Genomic DNA, 24,116 nt, shown 5'->3' on the forward strand with positions numbered 1-24,116 from the left:
CTATTTTTTCATTAAATGATTTATTTCCATTAGAGGCTAATTACTTTAAAATGTTGTAGTGGTTTTTGCCATACTTTGATATGCATCAGCCATGGGTGTACATGTGTCCCCCATCCTGAACCCCTCCTCCCTCGTTCCTCCCCATCCCATCCCTCAGAGTCATCCCAGTGCACCAGTCCAGAGTGCCCTGTCTCATGCATCAAGCCTGGACTGGCGATCTATTTCACATAAGGCAATATATATGTTTCAATGCCATTTTCTCAAATCATCCCACCCTCATCTTCTCTCCACAGAGTCCAAAAGTCTGTTCTTTACATTTGTGTCTTTTTTGCTGTCTCGCATACAGGGTCATCATTACCATCTTTCTAAATTCCATATATATGCATTAATATACTGTATTGGTGTTGTTTCCCTCTCCCCCCCGCCTTCGGCTTACTTCACTCTGTATAATAGGCTCCAGTTTCATCCACTTCATTAGAAGTGATTCAAATGCATTCTGTTTAATAGCTGAGTAATATTACATTGTGTATATGTACCACAGCTTTCTTATCCATTCGTTGCTTCCATGTCCTGGCTATTGTAAACAGCAGTGTGATGAACATTAGGGTACATATGTCTCTTTCAATTCTGGTTTCCTTAGTGTGTATGCCCAGCAGTGGAATTGCTGGGTCATATGGCAGTCCTATTTCCAGTTTTTTAAGGAATCTCCGCACTGTTCTCCATAGTGGCTGTTCTAGTTTTCATTCCCACCAACAGTGTAAGAGGGTTCATTTTTCTCCACACCCTCTCTAGCATTTATTGTTTGTAGATTTTGATAGCAGCCATTCTGATTGGCATGAGATGGTACCTCATTGTGGTTTTGATTTGCATTTGTCTGATAAGGAGTGATGTTGAGGATCTTTTCATGTGTTTGTTAGTCATCTGTATGTCTTTGCAGAAATGTCTGTTTAATTCTTTGGCCCATTTTTTGATTGGGTCGTTTATTTTTCTGGAATGGAGCTGTAGGAGTGGCTTGTATATTTTTTGAGATTAATTTTTTGTCAGCTGCTTCATTTGCTATTATTTTCTCCCATTCTGAAGGCTGTCTTTTCATTTTGCTTATAGTTTCTTTCGTTGTGCAAAAGCTTTGAAGTTTAATTAGGGCCCATTTTTTTTTTAATTTTTGCTTTTATTCCCATTACTCTGGGAGGTGGGTGATAGAGGATCCTGCTGTGATTTGCAACAGAGAGTGTTTTGCCTATATTTTCCCCTAGGAGTTTTATAGTTTCTGGTCTTACACTTAGATCTTTAATCCATTTTGAGTTTATTTTTGTGTATGGTATTAGAAAGTGTTCTAGTTTCATTCTTTTACAAGTGGTTGACCAGTTTTCCCAGCACCACTTGTTAAAGAGATTGTCTTTTCTCCATTGTATATTCTTACCTCCTTTGTCGAAGATAAGATGTCCATAGGTGTGTGCATTTATCTCTGGGCTTTCTATTTTGCTCCACTGATCTATACTTCTGTCTTTGTGCCAGTACCTTACAGTTTTGATGACTGGTTTGTAGTAGAGCCTGAAGTCAGGCAGGTTGATTCCTCCAGTTCCATTCTTCTTTCTCAAGATTGCTTTGGCTATTCGAGGTTTTCTGCATTTACATACAAATTGTGAAATTAATCTAGCTCTGTGAAAAATACCGTTGGTAGCTTGATAGGGATTGCATTGAATCCATAGATTGCTTTGGGTAGTATACTCATTTTCACTATATTGATTCTTCCAATCCATGAACATGGTACATTTCTCCATCCATATGTCTCATATTTGATTTCTTTCATCAGTGTTATATAGTTTTCTATATATAGGTCTTTTGTTTCTTTAGGTAGATTTATTCCTGAGGATTTTATTCTTTTCACCGTAATGGTGAATAGAATTAATTCCTTAATTTTTCTTTCTGTTTTCTCAGTGTATAAGAATGCAAGGGATTTCTGTGTCTTAATTTTATATCCTGGAACTTTACTGTATTCACTGATTAGCTCTAGTAATTTTCTGGTGGAGTCTTTAGGGTTTTCTATGTAGAGGATCATGTCATCTCCAAACAGTAAGAGTTTACTTCTTCTTTTCCAATCTGATTCCCTTTATTTCTTTTTCTTCTCTGATTGCTGTGATTATAACTTCCAAAACTATGTTGAATAGTAGTGGTGAGAGTGGGCATCTTTATCTTTTTCCTGACTTTAAGGGAAACACTTTCAATTTTTTACCATTGAGAATAATATTTGCTGTGTGTTTGTCATATATAGCTGTTATTATGTTGAGGTATGTTCCTTCTATTCCTGCTTTCTTTAGGGTTTTTTTTTTTTTAATCATAAATCAATGTTGAATTTTGTCAAAAGCTTTCTCTGCATCTATTGAGATAATCATACGGTTTTTATCTTTCAATTTGTTAATGTGGTGTATTACATTGATTGATTTGCGGATATTGAAGAATCCTTCTGGAGAAGGAAATGGCAATCCACTCCAGCACTCTTGCCTGGTAAATCCCATGGACGAAGGAGCCTGATAGACTACAGTCCATGGGGTTGCAAAGAAGAATCCTTGCATCCTTGGGATAAAGCCCACTTTGTCATGATGTATGATCTTTTAATATGTTGTTGGATTCTGTTTACTAGAATTTTGTTAAGGATTTTTGCATCTATGTTCATCAGTGATATTGGCCTGTAGTTTTCTTTTTTTGGTGGCATTATTGTCTGGTTTTGGTATTAGGGTGATGGTGGCCTCATAGAACGAGTTTCGAAGCTAACCTTCTTCTGCAATTTTCTGCAAGAATTTGAGTAGGATAGGTATTAGCTCTTCTCTAAACTTTCAGTAGAATTCAGCTGTAAAGCTGTCTGGTCCTGGGCTTTTGTTTAATGGAAGATTTCTGATTACAGTTTTGATTTCCGTGCTTGTGATGGTTCTGTTAAGGTTTTCGATTTCTTCCTTGCTCAGTTTTAAGAGTTATATTTTTCTAAGAATTTGTCCATTTCTTCCAAGTTGTCCATTTTATTGGCATATAGCTGTTGATAGTAGTCTCTTATGATCCTTTGTATTTCTGTGTTGTCTATTGTGATTTCTCCATTTTCATTTCTAAGTTTGTTGATTTGATTTTTTTCCTTTTTTCTTGATGAGTCTGGCTAATGGTTTGTCTATTTTATTTATTTTCTCAAAGAGCCAGCTTTTAGCTTTGTTGATTTTCACTATGGTCTCGTTTCTTTTGCAGTTATTTCTGCTGTAATTTTTATGATTTATTTCCTTCTACTAACCCTGGGTGCTTCATTTCTTCTTTTTCTAGTTGTTTCAGGTGTAGAGTTAAGTTATTTATTTGATTTCTCTCTTGTTTCTTGAGGTAGGCTTGTATTGCTATGAACCTTCCTCTTACCATTACTTTTACTGAATCCCATAGGTTTGGGGTTTTCATTTTCATTCGTTTCTATGCATATTTTGATTACTTTTTTGATTACTTTTATGGTTTGTTGGTTATTCAGAAGTGTGTTGTTTAGCCTCCATATATTTGTATGAACAAACAGCCTTCATGTGTTTCCTGTCAGCTGCCTGCCTCTCTGCCTCCAGCAGGGGGGTGGGGAGGTCTGCAGCCACCTAGCTCTCTTTGGGTATTCTCTCAATCATTTGTTCTGTGAGTGGGCCTGGCAGTGCCTTAGGTTAGAGCTGTTCACGGAAAAGTTCTCTCTCTCTTTCTCTCTTTCATTTCTCTCTCTCTCTCTCTCTGGCTATCCCATGGTTTGGGTTGCTATTTCACCTTAGCTCCCTCAGATTGCCCTCAGGGCATTCAGGCCCAGTCCTTACCTTAAGCAATGCAGCCTGCACCTCCTTGTTCAGCTCCTGCTTGCTGGTGGCTGACTTGAGCATCTGGGTTACTTCTCTGCTGAGAGTTGTAATTAGGGGCATAATCTGTGGGTTTTATTTATTATTATTTTTTTCCTCCCAGTTATGTTGCCCTCTGAGATTCCAAAACTCCCCACAAAAGAGCCAGTGAGAGGGTTTCCTTGTGTTTAGAAACGTCTCCTCTCTTATGACACCCTCCCCAGAATGGGTCTCAGTCCCTAATTCTTTTGTCTCTCTTTTTGTCTTTTATATTTTGTCCTACCTCCTTTTGAAGGCAACGGGCTGGCTTTCTGGGTGCCTGATGTCCTCTTCCAGTGTTCAGAAGTTGTTTTGTGGAAGTTGCTTAATGTTCAAATGACCTTTGGCTGATTTTGTGGGGGAGAAAGTGGTCTCCCCATTCTATTCATCTGCCATATTAGGGCAGCCCCCTCTGTCTCTTTTATTTATCTTCTCAAAGAACCAGCTTTTTTTTTTGTTGTTGTTGTTGATTTTTGCTATAGGCTACGTTGTTTCTTTTTCATTTATTTCTGCCCTAATTTTTATGTTTCTTTCCTTCTACTAACCCTGGGGTTCTTCAGTTCTCCTTTTTCTAGTTGCTTTAGGTATAGAGTTAGGTTATTTATTTGATTTTTCTCTTTTCTTGAGGTAAGCTTGTATTGCTATGAACATTACCCGTAGCACTGCTTTTACTGAATCCCATAGGTTTTGGGTTTTCATGTTTTCATTTTCATTCTTTTCTATGCATATTTTGACTCATTTTTTTTATTACTTCGGTGATTTCTTGGTTATTCAGAAGTATGTTGTTTAGCCTCCATATGTTTGTATTTTTAATAGGTTTTTTTTTTTTTTCCTGTAGTTGACATCTAATCTTACCACACTCTGAGCAGAAAAGATGCTTGAGATGATTTCAACTTTTTTTGAATTTACCATGGCTAGATATATGGGCCAGGATGTGATCTATCCTGGAGCATGTTCCGTGTGCATTAGAAAATAAAGGTAAAATTCATTGTTTTAGGGTGAAATATCCTATAGATATCAATTAGGCCTAACTGGTCCATTGGATCATTTAAAGTTTGTGTTTCCTTGCTAATTTTCTGTTTAGTTGATCTATCCATAGTTTTGAGTGGGGTATTAAAGTCTCCCACTATTATTGTGTTACTGTTAATTTCCCCTTTCATATTTGTTAGCATTTGCCTTACATATTGCGGCACTCCTATGTTGGGTGCATATATATTTATATCTGTTATGTCTTCTTCTTGGACTGATCTTTTGATCATTATGTAGTGTTCTTTGTCTCTTTTCATGGCCTTTGTTTCAAAGTCTATTTTATTTGATATGAGTATTACTACTCCTGCTTTTTTTTGGTCTTCATTTGCATGAAATACCTTTCTTCAGCCCTTCATTTTCAGTCTGTACGTGTCCCTAGGTTTGAGGTGGATCTCTTGTAGACAGCATATATAAGGGTCTTTTTTTTTTTTTTTTTGTATCCATTCAGCCAGTCTTTGTATTTTGGTTGGGGCATTCAACCCATTTACATTTAAGGTAATTATTAATAAGTATGATCCTGTTGCCATTTACTTTGTTGTTTGGGGTTCGAGTTTATGCACCTTTTCTGTGTTTCCTGTCTAGGGAAGGTCCTTTAGCAATTGTTGGAGAGCTGGTTTGGTGGTGCTGAATCCTCTCAGCTTTTGCTTATCTGTCAAGCTTTTGATTTCTCCTTCATATTTGAATGAGATCCTTGTTGAGTACAGTAATCTGGGTTGTAGGTTTTTCTCTTTCACGACTTTAAGTATGTCCTGCCATTCCCTTCTGGCCTGAAGAGTTCCTAGTGAAAATTCAGCTGTGATTCTTATGGGAATCCCCTTGTGTGTTATTTGTTGCTTTTCCTTGCTGCTTTAATATTTGCTTTTTGTGTTTGATCTTTGTTAATTTTATTAATATGTGCCTTGCAGTGTTTCACCTTGGGTTTATCCTGTTTTGCACCCTCTGGGTTTTTTGAACTTGGGTGGCTATTTCCTTCCCATTTTAGGGAATTTTTCAACTATTATTTCCTCAAGTATTTTCTCATGGCCTTTCTTTTTTGTCTTCTTCTGGGACTTCTATGATTTGAATGTTGGGGTGTTTATCATTGTCCCAGAGGTCTCTGAGGTTGTCCTCATTTCTTTTAATTCGTTTTTTTCTTTTTTCCTCTCTGCTTCATTTATTTCCACCATTCTATCTTCCACCTCACTTATCCTATCTTCTGCCTCAGTTATTCTACTGTTGGTTCCCTCCAGAGTTCTTTTGATCTCAGTTATTGCATTATTCATTATTGAATGACTCTTTTATTTCTTCTAGATCCTTGTTAAACCTTTCTTGCATGTTCTCAATCCTTGTCTCCAGGTTATTTATCTGTAACTCCATTTTGTTTTCAATATTTTGAATCATCTTTACTGTCATTATTCTGAATTATTTTTCAGGTAGACTCCCTATCTATCGCCTCCTCTTTTGTTTGGTCTGGTGGGCATTATCATGTTCCTTTATCTGCTGAATACTTCTCTGCCTTTTCCTTTTGTTTAAATTGTTGTGTTTTTGGTGGCCTTTCTGTATCCTGAAAGTGTGTGTTCCTCTTTATTGTGGAGGTTACCCCCTGTGAGTGGGGTTGGACTAGTGACTTGTCAAGGTTTCCTGCTTAGGGAAGCTTGCATTAGTATTCTGGTGGGTGGAGCTGGATCTCTTCTCTCTGGAGTGCAATGAAGTGTCCAGTAGTGACTTTAGAGGTGTCTGTTGGTTTGGTGTGACTTGGGGCAGACTGTATTTTAATCCTCAGGGCTATTTTTATGTGTTGCTGAAGAATTAGTGTGGTGTGTTTTGCTCTGGAACTTGTTGACTCTTGGGTGGAGCTTGGTTTCAGTGTAGGTATGGGGGCTTTGGGATGAGCTCTTGTTGATTAATGTTCCCTGAACTGAGGAGTTCTCTGGTGTTCTCAGGTTTTGGATTTAAGCTTAGTGTCTCTGGCTTTTAGTCTTATTCTTACCGTAGCCTGAAGACTTCTCCATTCATACAGCACTGATGATAAAACATCTAGGTAATTGTGAAAATATTCTTCCCATTGAGGGACACCTAGAGAGGTTCAGAGAGTTGCATGAAGAGAAGAGGGATGAGGGAGATAGAGGTGACCAAGGGGACAGGAGGGGAAATCAAAAGGGGAGAGAGCATTCTAGACAGTAATCAATTCTCTATGTGCTCTTCACAGTCTGGAACACCCAGAGAGGTTCACGGAGTTCCATAGAGAAGAGAAGAGGGAGAATGGAGATAGAGGTAACCAGGAAGAGAAGAGGGGGAGTCAAAAGGGGTGAGACCATTCTAGCCAGTAATCAGTTCCCTAAGTGTTCTCCACAGCCCAGAACACCCAGCAAGATTCACAGAGTTAAGTAGAGAAGAGAAGGAGGAGGGAGGAGATACAGGTGATCTGGGAGAGAAAAGGGAGTGTCAAAAGGGAAGAGAGCAATCAAGCCAGTAATCACATCCCTAAGTAAAAATGGGTAGTGAAGATTAGATTCTTAAAGGTACAAAATTGACAAAAAATATCAAAAAGCAAAGATTAAAAGTCTAGAACAGAGGTTAGACTCTGAAAAATACAGTATTAAAAATACAAAACAAAATCAATCACAAAAATTATAAAAAATATATATGGGAAATCTGCTTTTAAAATAGGGTCATTTTTTTGCAAGGTAATAGTAGGTTATAAAACTGCAAAATAAAAAAAATAAAAAAATGATATCTATGAATTTCTCTGGAGCTGTTGCAGACAGTGTGAGGCCAGTTTGGTGTCAGATAGTTCCTTGTTCCAACGTATACTTCTTCTCAAGGTCTATAGGCCCCTTCCAATGCTTAGTGAATGCTAAATACAGGGTTTTAATCTGTTGCACCTGTCACTTGCAGAGCAGCTCCATCTTCTTTGTTTATCTTGTTTCCTCTGTTTGCAAGTCTCTTCAGTATCTAAGTTCCACCCTAACACGAGGGGGTGAAGGTGGTCACTTATTTAGGCTCACTTGTTCAGTTTTGTTGTGGGGAGGGAGGAACACTGCAAACAATATCACTGGAATGTGTGGGGAGTGCTTGCAGTATATGGACCACACTGGATTTGCCGCAGCTCACAGAGCATGTGCTTTCCCTGTCTACAGTGCTCAGGCTCCAGGTTGCTCTTCAAGTGAACTGTCTAACGTGGCTCCTGGATTGTGTACACTTCCAAGGTCTAAGCTGATCAGGTTCAGGTTCTCCAGTACTCCACAAAGGTACAGACCTGGTTGAGCTTGTGTTTTGTGCCCTTTCCAGATCCAGGTAACTCAGGCGACCAGTTGCTTAGCAAGTGCACTGTCCCAGGTGTGTGGTGCATCTTATCACCTCCCTGGTCCCAGCCACTCGGTTTCCTGGGTGTGCTGCAAGAGTGCAGTCTCAGGTGTGCCGTGTGTCTCCTCTGGGGGGCTGATGTCAGGCTGCAACCCTCCTGGCAGATGTCAACCGTCCAGGATCCCAGGAAGACTTTGTTAGCAACTGGAAGCCTGCTCACAGTTTGGTGGAGGATGCTGTCTCTGGGGCCAAGATTGCCTTTTGCCTTCCAACTCTGGCTGTCACCCTCTCTACCTCCAGCAGGGACATGGGCTTGTCTGCAGCCAGCTAGCTCTCCTTGGGTATTTGCTCAGTCCTTTGTTCTGTGAGCCGGCCAGGCTGTGCCTTAGGTTAGAGTTTTTTGCAGGAAAGTTCTCTCTGTCTCTCTTTTTTCTTTCTTTCTTTTTTTTTTTTTTTTTCTTTCTCTCTCTCTGGTTATTCCACAGTTTGGGTTGCTAGCTCATGCTAGCTCCTTCAGATTGTCCTCAGGGCATTCAGGCTTGGTCCTTACCCTAAGCATGCAACCCACCCACGCCTCACAAAAGATGTGAGCCTCTGGGCGATTTCTCCACTGGGAATTGTGATTAAGGCACTAATTCTGTGTTTTTTTTTTTTTGTTTGTTTGTTTGTTTTTTCCGTCCCAGTTATGTTGCCCTCTGAGATTCCAAAACTCCCCACAAACTCGCTGGTGAGAGGGTTTCCTTGTGTTTGGAAACTTCTCTCTTACGACTCCCTCCTCAGGATGGGTCTCCGTCCCTACCCTAATTCTTTTGTCTCTCTTTTTGTCTTTTATATTTTATTCTACCTCCTTTCAAAGACAATGGGCTGCCTTTCTGGGTGCCTGGTGTCCTCTGCCAGCGTTCAGAAGTTGTTTTGTGGAAGTTGCTCTGCGTTCAAATGACCTTTCAATGAATTTGTGGGGGAGAAAGTGGTCTCCCCATCCTATTCCTCTGCCATCTTAGGACTGCGCCCCAAGAGGCTCTTTAGTTCCTCTTCACTTTCTGCCATAAGGGTGGTGTCATTTGCATATCTGAGGTTGTTTATATTTCTCCCAGAAATCCTGATTCCGGGTTGTGCTTCATCCAGAACAGCATTTCACATGATGTACTTTGCATACAAGGTAAATAAGCAGGGTGACAATATACAGCCTTGATGTATTCTTTTCCAATTTTGAATCAGCCTGTCATTCTACATCCAGTTCTAACTGTTGCTTCTTGACCTGCATACAGGTTTCTCAGGAAGCAGGTAAGGTGGTCTGGTATTCTTATCTCTTGAACAATTTTCAACAGTTTGTGGTGAACCACACAATCGAAGGTTTGGCATAGTCAATAAAGCAAAAAGAGATATTTTTCTGGAACTCTCTTGATTTTTCAATGATCCAGTGGATGTTGGCAATTTGATCTCTGGTTCCTCTGCCTTTTCTAAATCCAGCTTGAACATCTGGAAGTTCACAGTTCATGTACTGTTGACTCCTGGCTAGGAGAATTTTAAGCATTACCTTGCTAGCACGTGAGCTGAGTGCAATCATGTGGCAGTTTGCACATTCTTTTCTCAAGACTACCATATGACCCAGCAATGCCATTTTTAGGCATACACCCTGAATAAATCAAAACTGAAGAAAGACACGTGTACCCCAATGTTCATTACAGCACTCCTTACAATAGTTAAGACATGGAAGCAACCTAGATGCCCATCAACAGATGAATGGATAAATAAGTTATGGTACATATATACAGTGGAATACTAGTCAGCCACAAAAAGGAACATATTTGAGTCAGTTCTAATAAGGTAAAGGAACTTACAGCCTATTATACAGAGTGAAGTAAGTCAGAAAGAGAAAAAAGAATATCATATATCAACACATATATATGGAATCTAGAAGGATGATACTGATGAACCTGTTTTCAGAGTAGCAATGGAGACAGAGACATAGAGAACAGACTTATGGACAAGGGTGGGTGAGAAGAGGGAAAGGGTGAGATGAATGGAGAGAGTAGCATGGTAACATATACAATACCACATGTAAATAGATGGCCAATGGTAATTTGCTGTAGGACTCAGGTAACTCAAACTAGGGCTCTGCAATAACCTAGAGGGGTGGGAATTGGAAGGAGCTGAGAGGGAGATTCAAGAAGGAGGGGAGGCATATGTACACTTGTGGCTAATTCATACTGATGTATGATAGAAATCAAACCAATATTGTAAAGCAATCATCAATCAATTAAAATAAATAAATATTAAAAAAAAGGCTGAGTGATGAAGAATTTATACTTTTGAGCTGTAGTGATGGAGAAGACTCTTGAGAGTCGCTTGAACTGCAAGGAGATCAAACCTGTCAATCCTAGAGGAAATCAACCCTGAATATTCATTGGAGGGACTGATTCTGAAGCTCCAACAATTTGGCCACCTGATATGAAGAGCCTACTCACTGGAGAAGACCCTGATGCTTGGAAAGACTGAAGGCAAAAGGAGAAGAGGGTAGCAGAGGATGAGATGGTTAGATAGAATTAACCGAGTCAATGGACATGAATTTGAGCAAACTCCAGGAGAAAGAGAAAACAGAGGAGCCTGGCATGTTGCAATCCATGGGGTTACACAGAGACAGACATGATTTAGTGACTGAAAAACAACAATAACAAGTCCAAGGTGGAGCCACATCTCTCCAGGACATTAAACCAAGATTTAATTGTTGTTTCAACTTCTCCTAGGAAAGGAGTATCTGACATTTTTAGGTTGGTGCTAGGGAGTAATGTTGCCTGAAACAATATTTCTTTTATTTTCCTAATAACCTCTTTGTCTCACCCTGTTTCTAGAAAATCCTTCCATGTTGTCCACCTTAGAGCATCCTTCTATTTACTACGTGAGATGCTGCCCAATTCATGAGTCATTGAACAAAGTCACTTAGATCTTCAAATTCACTTGAATGTTGTTCTTGAGCATGGTTAATGTATTAAGATAGAGAAGATATGCTTTAGAGTGAGGATGGATGTACTGCAGGAAACATTGATACTCCAAAGGCCTCCTCTGACCCATCTTCCTTTATGCTGACAGATATTGAATACAGGTGTAGGGACGCAGGAGAGCCATTTGAACTCTCATCTACAAATGACCATAAGCTCTATAAAGTATTATTAATGAACTGGCCACTTCACTTATGTGTTTTCACTGAAAATGGGTAAAGCAAAAACAAAGCAGAGGGGCTTTTGGAAAGTGGCCCTGTGGAAAGTAAAATTTCCATTAGTAAACCCACCATGCATTCCAGAAAATCTTCTACAACTCACTTTTTCTACATAAATTACACACAAAGGACAGTTAGAACATCCAAAGTGAATTGAGTATTAATTTTGAAACCAACAGAATGCCTAGCATCAATTTCACTGATGCCTTTAAAAATGAACTTGCACAATACTTTTAGCTAAAAGTTAGAAACTTTTTTTTGAAGTCAATTTTGCCAAGAAAAAACTCATGTATTAATAATATTTTGGGTCTTTTACCATCTTAAGTCAGCATGCAATTTACCTTTTCTTGGCCTCAGTTATATGTCTTTAGTTTACATACAGCACTTCTTGGCCCACTTGGCACTGCATGTAACACTGAGTGACTGAACTGAACTGAACTAATAACACAATCTAGAGGCAAACTGAGAAAGTACATATAGAAAGAACTTTGAAAATGACACCTAAATTCCAAGGCAAACCTCGTGGGATTACTGTGGATCCTCTTGAAGCCTTTAGCTGAGTCTCCAGTGACCCCATTAGGGTGAAAGTTAGAATCAATTTTAAAGCTACCAATTGATAGTTGTCACAGGGCAGTCCCCTTATTATCCATGTTTCATTTTCCTCATATTTTCAGAAAGAGTATAGAAAAAGTGGTTTGGAGGACCATTCTCATCTCAGTAATTTCAGGTCAGTTTTGTATTCTGGACAGATGGATAATTATTTAATTATTAAATATGTGGGATGAAATCGACTGTGGTAAACCATTCTGATTGACTTCCCTGGTGGCTCAGATATAAAGCATCTGTCTACAATGCAGGAGACCTGAGTTCGATCCCTGGGTCAGGAAGATCCTCTGGAGAAGGAAATGGCAACCCACTCAAGTATTCTTGCCTAGAAAACCCCATTGATGAAGAGCCTGGTAGGCTACAGTCCATGGGATCACAAAGAATCGGACATGACTGAGCGACTTCACCACCACCAAACCATTCTGAGGTTTAGGAATAGCTAGGTGCTGCTTCTCATTGTTATGATTTTTAGAAGTACACCCTGACATATGAGGACCATTTTTATCCTCCAGTAAACTGGATCCAGACAGCCACAATTACAATAGTCACTCAGGCCAAAAATGTGTTTTTACCTGAATTATGGAGCCAATTATACCTACTCCTAGAGTAGCAGATAATTGAAAAGTGTAAGAGCTTGCTTGCAGCAAAGCTCTGCAGTTCTTCATCTTCATTTTCTTCCAGGATATGTTTTCTTGATTTTTATAAGACAAGAAAACAAAAGATTCTGGAACCTCAGTATTTGTGAGGACAATAGAGGGTTTATATGCAAATTAGGAACAACAGAGAGTCATGAGAGAAACAGAAAAGAGGAGAGGAACAACAGTTTGGAAGATGTGTCATCCTGTTTTAATCTCTGGAAAACTGTGTGACATTATACTCTACTGTGAAATATACTACTTTGTTGAGGATGAAAAGAGATAATCCACAAGGAGGAGAGGAAGGGGAAAAGATTTGTGTTATTAATGGTTTAAATGCATCATGGTCTCTGTTTAAATACAATCCTGATGAATTGTTCTTAAAAATGGTATTGATCTAGGTAATCAATCTTGGAGCTTTTGTCAAAAAGGATTTTTTCACCGAAACTACAATATTGATTACTTGCATCAAAGCAAGCTTTACAAAGAGAGAAGTGCATTGAAGTCAAAGCTATTGCTGATGCACCTAAAAATACCCAAGTTGCACATCGACCCCCATTAAAAAGATAAAAATGATTCCAATAGCAATCACTAGCATTTCTTTGCTTCATCCCCCATCTGTCTTCTCCTGCTACCTACCCCTCACTTTAACAAGCCAAGTTGCGCTAACTGAGCTCTAGCCTTGCCAAACAAAGGCAAGAACAACAAAATTAAAAAGGTGTTTAACAGTTAAAATAAAGGCTTAACTAGCCAACTCCAGGATCAGTAAAGATAATCTGAATGAAGTCTTGCAGTTTCAAAATCTCAAATGATTCCTGTATTAGCATAAAACCCCAGAGAAGCAGAGAAAACACTGAAATCCTTCACACTATAGTCAATCATCTGAAAGATTTATTTGGTAGGTTAGGGATGAACTTAACAATCCTGGCGGGCCTGCATTTTTGATAGTTAATGCACTACAGATTCCCTACTTATATGCCTTGTGGTGCAAAAGAGGGTACTCATCAGCTGTAAAATGATTATTGCTAGTTATATTAATAGGTCAAATCACTGTCCTAACCTTAAAACAGGGAAATACATCTAGGTACTGGGCCATTGTGGAAATTCCAGGAAGAAGGATTCAATTGAGATAATCCCAGTCAGTCACCTGGGAGGAGGCACTACACAGACAAGAGACCTGATATTCTCCAAGGGATCACCTTCCAGTTCTACGTCATGTGGCAGGAGCAACAATAGCATTGCCATTCAATGCCTTCTTTAGGCCAAAAGACTCTATTACAGACTGACAGTAGCAGCCAAAATATAAAGTCCAGGGATAGCAGTATCTTTAAAGAATGAGTAAGTTTATAAGCATATGTTGCTGTATCATGAAAATAAATAATCAAATGGCATAAAAATATTCATGTTGAGAATCAATAAAGTCATAATTGTATCTTGACTCTTCTTTTAAGAGACCAGCAATATTGTCTCACACAAAGAACATATTCAGTAAATGGTTAGATATTTCCAACTAGATCAGAAAAAGATATTATTCTTAGACAAACAAACAAACAAAAAAAAACAAGATGAAATAGAATGTCATTCTAAGACTGCTCCATAAAGAACATACTTTTCAATGACTAGACCATGAGAGAATAGAGTATGGAATGGGAGAAAAAGGAATTTACATTGGAGTAATCTGGCAACCACTACTGCTATCAAGTGATCTAGGTGATCACCAGTGACGAGTCATGTTCATTGCATATACCCATGATCTGATGTCTGATGAAAATGGCACTTTACCTCTGCTGTTTTCCTCCCAAGAGCCCATAACACCATTCTAGCCATTAGAAAAAATCATAAACGTTCCAACTGAGGGATGTTGCACAGAATACCTGACCAGTACTCTTCAAAACTTTCAACATTATCAAAAACAAGGAAAGTCTGAGAAACTATCATCATCCAGAAGAGACTAGATGACATGACAAATAAATGTAACAGAGAAAACATATTAAGGAAATATTACTGAAACCTGAAGAATCTGTGGAATTTAGTTAATAATAATGTAAAGATGTTGGTTCTTTATTTGTGACAAAATACCACAGTACTATAAGGGGATTTGAGAGGTGGGTCTTTGGGAACTTCCTACTGTCTTAGCATTTTTTAATGGAAGCCTACTACTCTAAGACATTTTTTTAATTATTTAAAAAATAAAACCAACTAAATCTATCTTAAAAAAAAAAAACTATGAAATCTTCTTAATACTTTTCCATACTACCTTTTCTGAATCAAAGATGTTTGAAGAAACACCTTTAAAGTTACTTGTTATCAACTTTCACCTTCTAGAATCCAGATTTTTTTTTTCTGTGACTAGATATTAGAGTTGAAACGACAAAAAGATATGACACTGAAATATGAACTCCCTAGGTCAGTAGGTGCCCCATGTGCTACTGGAGATCAGTGGAGAAATACTTCAAGAAAGGATGAAGTGGCTATGCCAAAATGAAAATGTCACTCAATTGTGTATGTGTCTGGTGGTGAAAGTAATGTCTGATGCTATAAAGAACAATTTTGCATAAGAACCTGGAATGTTAGGTTCATGAATCAAGGTAAAAAGGAAGTGGTCAAACAGGAGATGGCAAGAGTAAACGTTGGCATTTTAGGAATTAGTGAACTAAAACAGATTGGAATGGGTGAATTTAATACAGATGATCATTACATCTACTACTGTGGAGAAGAATCCCTTAGAAGAAATGAAGTAGCCCTCACAGTTAACAAAAGAGTCTGAAATGTGGCACTTGGGTGCAATCTCAAAAACAACAGAATTCTTTTGGTTCGTTTCCATGGCAAACCATTATTCAATATCATGATACTCGAAGTCTATGCCCCAACCACTAATGCCAAAGAAGCTGAAGTTTAATATTTCTGTGAAGACCTACAAGACATTCTGGAGCAAACACCAAAAAAGATGTCCTTTTCATCACAGGGGACTGGAATGCAAAGTAAGAAGTGAAACGATACCTGGAGTAACAGGCAACTTTGGCCTTGGAGTACAAAATGAAGCAGAGCAAAGGCTAACAGAGCTTTGCCAAGAGAATTCACTGGTCATAGCAAACTCCATCTTCCAACAACACAAGAGATGACTCTATACATGAACGTCACCAGATGGCCAGTACTGAAATCAGATTGATTACATTCTTTGCAGCCAAAGATGGAAAAACTATATACAGTCAGCAAAAAGAAGACCAAGAGCTGACTGTGGTTCAGATCATGAACTCCTTATTGTGAAATTTAGACTTAAATTGAAGAAAGTAGAGAAAACCACTAGACCATTCAGGTATGATCTAAATCAAATCCCTTATGATTATACAGTGAAAGTGAAAGTGAAGTCGCTCAGTTATGTCTGACTCTTTGCAACCCCATGGACTGTAGCCTACCAAGCTCCTCTGTCCATGGGATTTTCCAAGCAATTGTACTGGAGTGGATTGCCATTTCCTTCTCTAGGGGATCTTCCCAACCCAGGGATCAAACCCAGGTCTCCCGCATTGTAGACAGATGCTTTACCACCTGAACCACCAGGCAAGTCTTATTATACAGTAGAAGTGACAAATAGATTGAAGAGATTAGATCTGATAGACAGAGTGCCTGAAGAACTATGGACAGAGGTTTGTAGCATTGTGCAGGAGATCGTGATCAAAACCATCCCCAAGAAAAAGAAATGCAAAAAGGCAAAATGGTTGCCTGAGGAGGCCCTACAAATAGCTGAGAAAAGAAGAAAAGCTAAAAGCAAAGAAGAAAAAGAAATATACACCCATCTCAATGGAGAGTTCCAACGTATTGCAAGGAGAGATAAGATAGCCTTCCTAAGTGGTCAATGCTAAGAAATAGAGGAAAACAATAGAATGGGAAAGACTAGAGATCTCTTCAAGAAAATTAGAGATACCAAGGAATATTTCATGCAAATATGGGCACAATAAAGGAAAGAAACAATATGGATCTAACAGAAGCAGAAGATATTAAGAAGAGGTGGCAATAACTATAAAAAACACTGAAGAACTACACAGAAAAGATCTTAATGATCCAGATAAACATGATGGTGTGATCACTATCCTAGAGCCAGACATCCTGGAGTGTGAAGTCAAGTGGGTCTTAGGAAGCATCACTATAAACAAGGCTACTGGAGGTAATGGAATTCCAGTTGAGCTATTTCAAATCCTAAGAAATGATTCTGTGAAAGAGCTGCACTCAATATGCCAACAAATTTGGAAAACTCAGCATTGGCTATAGGACAGGAAAAGGTCAATTTTCATTAAAATTCCAAAGAAAGGCACTGCCAAAGAATGTTCAAACTACTGCACCATTGCACTCTTCTCACATGCTAGCAAAGTAGTGCTCAAAATTCTCCAAGCTTGGGCTCCAAAGTTTTTGCTGATGAAGAATGGGATCTGAAACTGACTGTTAATGGCCAATGGAGAAATGAGATTCTCCAGGAGAGATGCCCTCATAACACTTTGAGTTCAATGTTCTTACCTTTGTTACCAAGTTCAGTTCAGTTCAGTCGTTCAGTCGTGTCCGACTCTTTGCCACTCCATGAATCGCAGCACGCCAGGCGTCCCTGTCCATCACAAACTCCCAGAGTTCACTAAGACTCATGTCCATCGAGTTGGTGATGCCATCCAGCCATCTCATCCTCTGTCGTCCCCTTCTCCTCCTGACCCCAATCCCTCCCTGCATCAGAGTCTTTTCCAATGAGTCAACTCTTCTCATGAGGTGGCCAGAGTACTGGAGTTTCAGCTTTAGCATCATTCCTTCCAAAGAAATCCCAGGGTTGATCTCCTTCAGAATGGACTGGTTGGATCTCCTTGCAGTCCAAGGGACTCTCAAGAGTCTTCTCCAACACCACAATTCAAAAGCATCAATTCTTTGGTGCTCAGCCTTCTTCACAGTCCAACTGTCACATCCATACATGACCACAGGAAAAAATATAGATTTGACTACACGGACCTTAGTCTGCAAAGTAATGTCTCTGCTTTTGAATATGCTATCTAGGTTGGTCATAACTTTTCTTCCAAGGAGCAAGTGTCTTTTAATTTCATGGCTGCAGTTACCATCTGCAGTGATTTTGGAGCCCCACAAAATAAAGTCTGACACTGTTTCCACTGTTTCCCCATCTATTTCCCATGAAGTGATGGGACCAGATGCCATGATCTTCGTTTTCTGAATGTTGAGCTTTAAGCCAACTTTTTCAATCTCCTCTTTTCACTTTCATCAAGAGGCTTTTTAGTTCCTCTTCACTTTCTGTCATAAGGGTGGTGTCATCTGCATATCTGAGCTTACTGATATTTTTCCCGGCAATCTTGATTCCCGCTTGTGTTTCTTCCAGTCCAGCATTTCTCATGATGTACTCTGCATATAAGTTAAATAAGCAGGGTGACAATGTACAGCCTTGACGTACTGTTTTTCCCATTTGGAACCAGTCTGTTGTTCCATGTCCAGTTCTAACTGTTGCTTCCTGGCTTGCATACAGATTTCTCAAGAGGCAGGTCAGGTGGTCTGGTATTCCCATCTCTTAAAGAATTTTCCACAGTTTATTTTGATCCAAACAGTCAAAGGCTTTGGCATAGTTAACAAAGCAGAAATTGATGTTTTTCTGGAACTCTCTTGCTTTTTCCATGATCCAGCGGATGTTGGCAATTTGATCTCTGGTTCCTCTGCCTTTTCTAAAATCAGCTTGAACATTAGGGCGTTCACGGTTCACATATTGCTGAAGCCTGCCTTGGAGAATTTTGAGCATTACTTTACTAGCATGTGAGATGAGTGCAATTATGCGGTAGCTTGAGTATTCTTTGGCATTGCCTTTCTTTGGGATTGGAATGAAAACTGACATTTTCCAGTCCTGTGGCCACTGCTGAGTTTTTGAAATTTGCTGGCATATTGAGTACAGCACTTTCACAGCATCAACTTTCAGGATTTGAAACAGCTCAACTAGAATTCCATCACCTCCACAAGCTTTGTTTGTAGTGATCCTTTCTAAGGCCCATTTGACTTCACATTCCAAGATGTCTGGCTCTAGATGAGTGATCACATCATCATGATTATCTGGGTCATGAAGATCCTTTTGTACAGTTCTTCCGTGTATTCTTGCCACTTTTTCTTAATATCTTCTGCTTCTTTTAGGTCCATACCATTTCTGTCGTTTATCGAGCCCATCTTTGCATGGAATGTTCCCTTGGTATCTCTAATTTTCTTGAAGAGATCTCTAGTCTTTCCCATTCTGTTGTTTTTCTCTATTTCTTTCAATTGATTGCTGAAGAAGGCCTTCTTATCTCTTTTTGCTATTCGTTGAAACTCTGCATTCAGATGCTTATATCTTTCCTTTTCTCCTTTGCTTTTCACCTCTCTTCTTTTCACAGCTCTTTGTAAGGCCTCCCCAGACAGCCATTTTGCTTTTTTGCATTTCTTTTCCATGGGGATGGTGTTGATCCCTGTCTCCTGTACAATGTCAGGAACCTCATTCCATAGTTCATCAGGCACTCTATCTATCAGATCTAGGCCCTTAAATCTATTTCTCACTTCCACTGTATAGTCATAAGGGATTTGATTTAGGTCATACCTGAATGGTCTAGCGGTTTTCCCTACTTTCTTCAATTTAAGTCTGAATTTGGCAATAAGGAGTTCATGATCTGAGCCACAGTCATCTCCTGGTTTTGTTTTTGTGGACTGTATAGAGCTTCTCCATCTTTGGTTGCAAAGAATATAATCAATCTGATTTCGGTGCTGACCATCTGGTGATGTCCATGTGTAGAGTCTTCTCTTGTGTTGTTGGAAGAGGGTGTTTGCTATGACCAGTGCATTTTCTTGGCAAAACTCTATTAGTCTTTGTCTTGCTTCATTCTGCATTCCAAGGCCAAATTTGCCTGTTACTCCAGGTGTTTCTTAACTTCCTACTTTTGCATTCCAGTCTCCTATAATGTAACGGACATCTGTTTTGGGTGTTAGTTTTAAAAGGTCTTGTAGGTCTTCATAAAACTTTTCAGCTTCAGCTTCTTCAGCATTACTGTTTGGGGCATAGTCTTGGATAACCGTGATATTGAATAGTTTGCCTTGGAGATGAATAGAGATCATTCTGTCGCTTTTGAGATTGCATCCAAGTACTGCATTTTGGACTCTTTGTTGCCCATGATGGCTACTCCATTTCTGAGGGATTCCTGCCCAGAGTAGTAGATATAATGGTCATCTGAATTAAATTCACCCATTCCCGTCCATTTTAGTTTGCTGATTCTTGGAATGTTGACGTTCACCCTTGCCATCTCTTGTTTGACCACTTCCAATTTGCCTTGATTCGTGGACCTGACATTCCAGGTTCTTATGCAATATTGCTATCACCAGTCACGTCTGCAATTGGGTATTGTTTTTGCTTTGGCTCCATCCCTTCATTCTTTCTGGAGTTAATTCTCCACTGGTCTCCAGTAGCATATTGGGCACCTAATGACCTGGGGAGTTCCTCTTTGGTATCCTATCATTTTTCCTTTTCATACTGTTCAGGGTCATGGGTAAGTCACTCCTGGGTTTGAGCTCCACTCCCCTTTGTTTAGCTCTCTGAGCCAAATAAACCTTATTTAAAAAATACTGTTCCCAGAATGGTTATCAGTCTCTGGAAAACTTCTGTGATGCTTATATTGAGAGTCCATTATGGGTGACAACAACTAGGGCACTCACAAAGTCTTGGAGTAAGTTCACAGACTAAAGTGTTGAAATTAAACTCAGGAAATAAATGAAGACAAAAGATTCAGAATGTTCTGACCTCAAAATCACAATCTAAGGTGGCATAGGTCACACTATGAAAAAGCTATCAAGGATGTCCTCCCCTACAATCAACCCTCAGTACCTGTGGGGGATTGGTTCTAGGATCCCTTGCAGTTACCAAAATCAATGGATCTTCAAGTCCCTTCTATAAAATGTCACCATATATTTTGGCCCTCTGCATCTGTGAACTCCACAGCTACAGATATGGAGGGCGAACTATATGAATAAACCTAGGGAAGAGAATCATAGATCTATTGTTAATGGAAATCTTGGAAACCAAAGTTGTGAAACTGGTAGGCATGGTTTGAGCACTTAAAAGCTGTTACGGTGCTCATCAGCCTAAATGTAAAACTACCATGTTAGGATAAGTTGGTCACCAAACAGGTTATATTGACACTAGGTCACCCCCCAGCCTCAAGAAAGTTTCTGTGCAATGAGGTATGCTGTAGAACACCACAAAATCAAACCAGAAGCACATACCTTTTAGGAATTAATTTGGCTCCGAAAGACCCATGGCTCAGCTGAAGAAGAGGGATAAGTTTCAAAGAATAAAGTGCATCCCCTTATGACACAACTGCTTATTTTCTACCTAAGAACTGTGGTCACAGAAGCTGTAGATATCTATAAAATAGCAAAATCTAACAAACCCTAAAATTACAATGACCATTATGGGGAACATTTCAATTAGATAAGGTCATTCAAGAAGTGCACTTGAAAACAAGGGTTTCCAAATCAGCAAACACAATAGGATAACTATTTTAATAGGCAAGCTGAAGAGTTCAAAAGTCTTCAAATTTCCATGATAGTCCACTGCAAAAGGTTAATGAAAAATTAAAGACACAAGAGGTACCTAAAACAAAAGACTGTAAGACTGTCATGATTTGTATTATTCCCCTCCACTCTCCTTTACTGGAGAAGGCAATGGCACCCTACTCCAGTACTTTTGCCTGGAAAATTCCATGGGTGGAGGAGCCTGGTTGGCTGCAGTCCATGGGGTCACTAAGAGTCAGACACGACTGAGCGACTTCACTTTCACTTTTCATTTTCATGCATTGGAGAAGGAAATGGCAACCCACTCCAGTTTCTTGCCTGGAGAATCCAAGGGACAGGGGAGCCTGGTGGTCTGTCATCTATGGGGTCGCACAGATTTAGACAAAACTAAATCGACTTAGCAGCAACTTATCAGCCTGTACAGATGTGAGAGTTGGACCATAAGAAAAGCTGAGTGCCAAATAATTGATGCCTTCAAATTGTGGTGCTGGAAAAGACCCTTGACCTTGGACTGCAAGGAGATCAAACCTATCAATCCCAAAGGAAATCAGTCCTGAATATTGATTGGAAGGACTGATGCTGAAGCTGAAACTCCAATACTGTGGTCACTTGATTCGAAGAACTGACTCATTGGAAAAGACCCTGATGCTGAGAAAGATTGAAGGGAGGAGGAGAAGGGGAAGACAGAGAATAAGATGGTTGAATGGCATCACCGACTCAGTGGACATGAGTTTGAATAAACTCCAGGAGATGGTGAAGGACAGGGAAGCCTGGCTCATTGCAGTCCATAGGGTCACAAAGATTCTGACGTGACTGAGTGACAAACCAACAGTAACAAATCATCAAAGCACCGGCCCAGTTATTGATGTCTCATTTGCAATCATCTGAGACACTAGAAAAAAAGGTTGTCCTTAAAAGTTTTTTTTTTTTAATCCTTCTACACCAAATTGAATGTACCTATACCTAGTTCCCCTGGAGAAGGAAATAGCAACCCACTCCAGTATCATTGCCTGGAAAATCTCATGGACAGAGGAGCCTGGTGAGCTTCAGTTCATGGGGTCGCAAAGAGTGGGACATGACTGAGTGACTAACACACTTACACCTAGTCCCTGTTTATCCCCTTTCACATATAGAACTCAGAGGGATTCTTCAGTAAACTGCTACCCATCATTCACTTAAACAGCCAAGGGGAAATTAAATTAAAATTAATGGAAAAATTTGCCAAATTCTGGTAGTCACCAGGGCTACAGTTTCTACTTTAACCTGTTCTGGCTCTGGAGACTGCAGAGAGGATCCTGGGAAAACTGGCAGAAGCCAGCAAAAGGTAAGAATTCTTTTCAGTGTCAGATCTCCTGAATCTGCCTATAGTAACTGATCAAGATTGGAAGAATCGATATGGTGAAAATGAATATACTACCCAAAGCAATATACAGATTCAGTGCAATCCCTATCAAGGACCAATGGTATTTTTCACAGAGCTAGAACAAACAATTTCACAATTTGTATGGAAGTACAAAAAACCTCGAATAGCCAAAGCAATCTCGAGAAAGAAGAATGGAACTGGAGGAATCCACCTGCCTGACTTCAGGCTCTGCTACAAATCCAGTCATCAAGACAGTATGGTACCTGGCACAAAGACAGAAATATAGATCAATGGAACAAAATAGAAAGCCCAGAGATAAATCCACACACCTATGGACACCTTATCTTCAACAAAGGAGGCAAGAATATACAATGGATTAACGACAATCTCTTTAACAAGTGGTGCTGGGAAAACTGGTCAACCACTTGTAAAAGAATGAAACTAGAACACTTTCTAACACCATACACAAAAATAAACTCAAAATGGATTAAAGATCTAAACGTAAGACCAGAAACTATAAAACTCCTAGAGGAGAACATAGGCAAAATACTTTCCGACATAAATCACAGCAGGATCCTCTATGATCCACGTCCCAGAATACTGGAAATAAAAGCAAAAATAAACAAATGGGATATAATTAAAATTAAAAGCTTCTGCACAACAAAAGAAACTATAAGCAAGGTGAAAAGATAGCCTTCAGAATGGGAGAAAATAATAGCAAATGAAGCAACTGACAAAAAACTAATCTCAAAAATATACAAGCATCTTATGCAGCTCAATTCCAGAAAAATAAACGACCCAATCAAAAAATGGACCAAAGAACTAAATAGACATTTCTCCAAAGAAGACATACGGATGGCTAACAGACACAGGAAAAGATGCTCAACATCACTCGTTATTAGAGAAATACAAATCAAGACCACAATGAGGTACCACTTCACACCAGTCAGAATGGCTGCGATCCAAAAGTCTACAAGCAATGAATGCTGGAGAGGGTGTGGAGAAAAGGGAACCTTCTTACACTGTTGGTGGGAATGCAAACTAGTACAGCCACTATGGAGAACAGTATGGAGATTCCTTAAAAAAAAACTACAAATAAAACTGCCATATGACCCAGCAATCCCACTTCTGGGCATACACACTAAGGAAACTAGAATTGAAAGATACACATGTACCCCCATGTTCATCCCAACACTGTTTATAATAGCCAGGACATGGAAGCAACCTAGATGTCCATCAGCAGACGAATGGATAAGAAAGCTGTGGTACATATACACAATGGAGTATTATTCAGCCATTAAAAATAATACATTTGAATCACTTCTAATGAGGTGGATGAAACTGAAGCCTATTATACAGAGTGAAGTAAGCCAGAAAGAAAAAACACCAATGCAGTATACTAACACATACATATGAAATTTAGAAAGATGGTAATGATAACCCTATATGCAAGATAACAAAAGAGACACAGATGTAAAAACAGACTTTGGACTATGTGGGAGAGGGAGAGGGTGGGATGATTTGGGAGAGTGGCTTTGAAACATGTATACTAT

This window comes from Ovis aries, chromosome X, assembly GCF_016772045.2.
Source record: "Ovis aries strain OAR_USU_Benz2616 breed Rambouillet chromosome X, ARS-UI_Ramb_v3.0, whole genome shotgun sequence".
NCBI lineage: Eukaryota > Metazoa > Chordata > Mammalia > Artiodactyla > Bovidae > Ovis > Ovis aries.